Raw genomic sequence first — 5,655 nt, 5'->3', positions numbered from 1 at the left:
CAGCACCAAGACTGTTCTCATTAAAATAATTAATGACCTTTGTATTGCCGCTGACTCTGGCCACATCAGCATCCTCATCCTCTTGGACCTTTCTGCAGCCTTAGACACAATTTCTGATTCCATCCTTCTTTTACATCTTTAACGCTATCTCAGTCTCACTCACACTGTACACACTGTTCAGTCCTACCTCTCCAACCGAACACCGTTTGTTACTGTGGGAGGCTCCAGTTAACCAAGGTGTGCCTCAGGGTTCTGTGCTTGGATGCCTTCTCTTCACCATCTACTCCCTCTTGGTCAGATCATTCCCTGCCATGGTCTCTGCTTCCATTTCTCTGCTGATGACATGCAACTCTATCTCAGCACCAAACCCTCCACCCAGCTCCCCCCACAATCACTTGTCAGCTGTTTACATGCAGTCAAAACCTGGATGTCATTTAATCTACCTAATCTCAACAATAATAATGTTTACCATCAGTTTAAAGACAGTATAAACAGTATACTGTCAGTGCAGGGGGTGGAAATCAGCTAAGATGGCTTGTAAAACATCAGCTTCCATCTTGTTGAATTCTGTAAGAGCAGTAAATCTGAGAACAGCATCTGCAGCACAGATGAGCTGATCACATCCTGTACACTCTCACTGGAAATTACTGTGAGTCATTTTTAAGTGATTTTTTTTCCCATGATGAGCCACTACACTTCCCCCCCACCTGCTGAATCTCACTTTAACCACTGACTCTACTCATTTTTTCTGTTTAGGTATCTGAGGGAAAGTTACCCACCTTCACTGTGGGCAACAGCAAACAGAACTTTTTTTAAAATTATTCCTCTTTCTCTGTTGAGTGTTCCAGCTGAGCACATTAATTAAAATTAGAATTTAAGTTGAAATAAAGTTTACATTGCCTTGTACTAATATTATCTTATTATATTAATATAGCACAAGCTTCAGTAAGATTTGCACAAAAATAGAAACATCCTCCAAAGAGCTATTTTTTATTTTCTTACTTTGAGTGCACTTCAGAGCCTGTACTTTTCACTTGTACTTGAGTAAAGACTTTGAATCAGTGAATCAAAGTTGAAGCACTGTGAATCAGTGCTTCAACTTTTTAGTAACTTTTTAACACAAGTATCCGGGCTTCTACTTAAGTACAGAATGTGTGTTATGTTGCCACCTCTGTCTGCATGTTTATTTGTGCATTTGAATACATGTTGTCTTAGTGATTGTTCCAGTGTTGACAGGTTGTTAGTAGGTAAGAAAATACAGTTTTCTAAGTTTAATGTTAAGTTCTTTGAAACTACTAAAGATAGTACACAAATATGTGTAGTATTAGAAATAAGTTACATGAAATTACAGAAATAATGCTATCGGGTAATATACACATCTTAGCAATATCAAAGACAAATCTTGATTCTACATTTGAGGTTTCAAATTCACAGTGATACACAGAGGATTGTAAACTCCTCCGAGCTGTAAAGTTCCTTTCTTGACTTTGGTGTTTATTTGACTAAAGGTTTTGTTTTTCAGTGACCTTTAAAGGTGTGTAGAAACAGCTACGTGGGTGTTTGTGGTTGTTTTTCTTTCTTTTAAACCACAACTCTAACATCTTTAAGTCGTGTGTGGCAATATGTTTCTTTTTTCTTATTATTTCAAACCTATTAGTAAGACACAATGTGTTTGGGATGATTCTTTATCACATTGAATGTAAACTGCAGTTTATTCTTGTTCATCTTGTATTCACAATCATCAAAGCTTGGTTCGTCTCTTCAAGAATGGGGACCAGAGCAGTTGTTCCAACTTCAGGGGGTTCACAATTCTCAGCGTCCCTGGTAAGGTCTTTATAAAGGTACAGGACAGGAGAGTCTGTTTGTTAGTCAAACCTCGGATTCAGGAGGGACAGTGTGGTTTTCAGCATGTTTGGCAAACACTGGATCAACTCTTTAGCCTCTTGAAGACATTCAAGGTATGAGGGAGTTTAACCAACCAGTCTACATGTATTTTGGGGATTTGGAGAAGGGATTCAACCATGTCCCAGTGTCCTGTGGAGGGTGTTTTGGCATATGGAGTATCACATCCTTTGTTATAGGTTAACTGCTCATTGTGCAACTGTAGGGAGACCTTGGTTCACAGTGAGACTCAACACATTTTTAGAATCTTCTAACTGTAAAAAGGAGATGGTTGAGTTGTCTCCAAAGGTTTCTGGTTTAGAGCACCAAGATATGGGAGATGCGTTCAAGCTACAGGTAAACATACTCTCCAAATTACTGCACAGAGGGGAAAAAAAGGCAGAAAACTGTCTGCTCCTCATTGCACACCTGTTATAATAACTCCAAACATAATGCTAAAAGCCAAAACTAAGCATAAACAGTGTAGGTTTTCTAACAAACTGCTAAAGATATTTTGTGTCGCTATTGTGACTGATGGGATTAAATGGGTTAAATATCTGCAGAACTAGCTTTTCTGTTGCCCTCACTATTAACTGTTCTTAGTGTACTTCAATTTCTTTCCCAGAAAACAAGTCAATATTTCAGGTGTAAACACATGGTGTGCTGTGCTGTGGTTTCTACTGTTTCTATTTGAATACTCCTGCAAAAGAATTGTGGTCAGTGCAAAGGAGGTGCAGCTCTTCTTCTGAGCAGCAAACATTTAGCTTTCTGTTAAGGGTTCTTGTTTCTTGGCAGCGACCTGCCCCATTGTTAAGCTGTTGCTGTACAACATTTCAGACACTGCTTCTCAAACAGTGGGGCGCACCCCCTTGGGGGCCCGGGGAACATGCTTTTTTTTTGCCATACTAGAATTAAGTGTAATCGCACATCCACAGCAGTAGGTGGCAGTGGCGCTCTCATTGTCAGAGTGGGCGCAGTAAGTAACAGTTCTATGTTGCACATTTTTTTTTTTGTTTGTTTGTTTTGTTTTTGTTTTGTTTTTTTTCCTACTCACAGCGTAGAGCGGGCTCCGCAGCGACTATGCGCCAGAGAGTGGGGGTGGTGCAAAAGATTTTCTTCTTCCTAGGGGGAAGAAGAAAAAACATGTGAGAATGCATGTTAGTCATTATTTATGTGTATACGTCCTCCATCACTAAACATATCTAGTCAGAAATCTTCTGAAATAAATCTTAGCTGGGAGACTGTGCAACTAATCTGTACTCTGCTAAAAGTTTGACTCATAATTAACCTCTCACATGTCTCCTGTCTTCTATGTCTGTACTTTGGAATCTTTAGTGTTTAAAGATTGTGTTGCAAAACAACAACAAAAAAATTATCCTTGTTGCACTATTGTTTTTACTGTAAGGTTTTACTGTTGGTTTAACATTGTGGTATGAGTTACATAGCTTTAGCTTCATACTTATCAACGAACAAGTCACTTTTCTCTGAACAGGCGCGGTTAAGTTGGTGGCATATTAAAAACAAGTTTAGGCCATTTGGATCACCTTGATTCTGATGTTGGTTGCCAGAGAATGAGTGACCAGCATAAGATCATATTCTCTCAGTTGACGAAACAATCAGCTTAGGATAAAAGTAAACTATCCTAAGGAAAGATTTTTTGTTTTTATGTTTTTAATTTATTTATTTTTTGTGATGGACTGTTGGACACAATATAAACTGATTCTAAAATTCATAAAATTGAAAGCAGTCTTTTGTCATCATTGTTTCTATGAGTTTAGCAAGTGAAAATAGATACTTTAAAGCCTTTTTATCCACACCTGAATAGTCCCTCTCATAGTTGTACTCCTCCACTTCATGTAAAACCAAAAGTATAACTAACTTAGAATTGCTACATTTCTAATTTGTTGTTACTTGTTGCTTACAGCTGTGATGGCGACCGCTGCCGACACCATGGAGGACTCCACCTCTCATCAATCCTACCAGGGGGTGCAACCTGGCTACCCAGCTCAGCCTGTTGACCCAGCTGAACCCATGACCACTTCATTGAACCATGAACAACCATTCACACTAAGGCTGCCACCATCTTATGAGGATGCAAGTGAGTGTGGATTTGGATCAACCATGTATTTAGCACAAACTATGAAAACAATATATGTATTTGCCTTGGTTAAAATCGGCTTTGAAAAACGAAACTGTGAAGGTCCAGACTGGGAAAAGGAGCTTCTATGTCCAAAAATAGCTCTCTAGAAGCTCATTTAACCATTCGGTCTCTCATAAAAGAGCATGCAGGCCAAATACATCTTATTAAAAGGCTAAATAATACATCCATATTGACAGACCATCCATTCCTGACAGAGATAGCCTTTATTTAAATGAAGGACTGACTTGCTTGTCAGCAAACATCTGGAAAGTTTAAATGATAAACTGTGTTCTGTCTGTTGACATAACTGCACAGCAGCGTACTTACTCTACAGTAAAATGTATTCAATATCCTGGCAAGCATAGAGGACACAGAAATTAAAAAAAAATGCATGACAGAAATTAGTGTAAAATTCAATGACACAGTTTTATTAAACACTAAATTTTGATTTCATGAGTATGACTGAATCTAAATCAAGATCAGAACAACTTAGCCTAATTAAAACGTAAACACTCATAAAATTAATTTGGAGTTGTTAGAACAAATGCCTGAGATAAAAGGATACTTTGAGTGCTGCATTCTCAACTAGATGTGCAAATCCTTTAACAAAGTAGGCATTTACATCTAGTTCTTAAGAGAAAACACAACATACCACCCTTTACTAACTGTTAATTAAAGGTTTGCAGATTTAGCAACTATATAGATAGATAGAGAGATAGATCTATATATTTATAATCAGATATTGAGGTGGACATTATTGTTGTAAAGTATTTATTCTTATGATACAGAACTGCAGTTCTTGTTACTGTGAAAACATTTTCAGTTTGTTTATTCTCATGCCGAGCTCTCTTTTTCCAGCTGGTCCTGCCTACCATCTTCAACCAATGCCTTCCAGCCAACCAGCGTACCTTCTGGATCCTCTTGCCCAGCCACAGCCCAATGCTCTGCCTGACAGCACAGACTTTCTAGCCCACTCTGCATGCAGTCCTGAATTTGTTCTACACTAGGCTGGATAGTCAGTGCCTCACTCAGATAAAAACATGCTGCAGCATTTTCAAATGGGAATTTTATGTAACTGCACTTCAGTTCTCTTGAATAGTGAAAATGTTTATATTTTTGCACGGGCATGCAATATGCATTATAGATTCATGTCCTCTGGGATAAAAAAAAATGACACTGCATGGTTTGACAGTCTTTTTCACATATTGTTGCAGTATTTATAGATTAGTTATTTAAGTCAGAGTAGTGAGTAATATCACAATTTTCTTCCACTTGCAGTTCCATCTTTTTCCTTTAAAATCCAGCAATGCTACTTCAAGAATATATTGGACTTCTTTGTGAAATTAAAGTCATATACTAATTTTGTAGGAAAAAAAACACTTTATATTTTCTGTTTTTCTCGGTTTTTGGTAATTGAATTTTCAGTAATCATGGTTGTGCATTTGTGTTAATATCTTAATTGACAACTATACAAATGGGAGACATACATAAATAAAAGCCAATGAATTAGCATGTTAGGAATACATAAAAATAGAAAAGAAAAATTTTGAGAGGGTGTAGTGATTCCATCAATTCTACACAGAAACGCTTATTGTTCTGGTTTGTGATTTTAAAATATGATAATATAATGTTAT

The sequence above is a fragment of the Archocentrus centrarchus genome, chromosome 5, assembly GCF_007364275.1.
Source record: "Archocentrus centrarchus isolate MPI-CPG fArcCen1 chromosome 5, fArcCen1, whole genome shotgun sequence".
Lineage (NCBI taxonomy): Eukaryota > Metazoa > Chordata > Actinopteri > Cichliformes > Cichlidae > Archocentrus > Archocentrus centrarchus.
The sequence above is the reverse complement of the archived record's forward strand: the minus strand, read 5'-3'. Positions refer to the sequence as shown.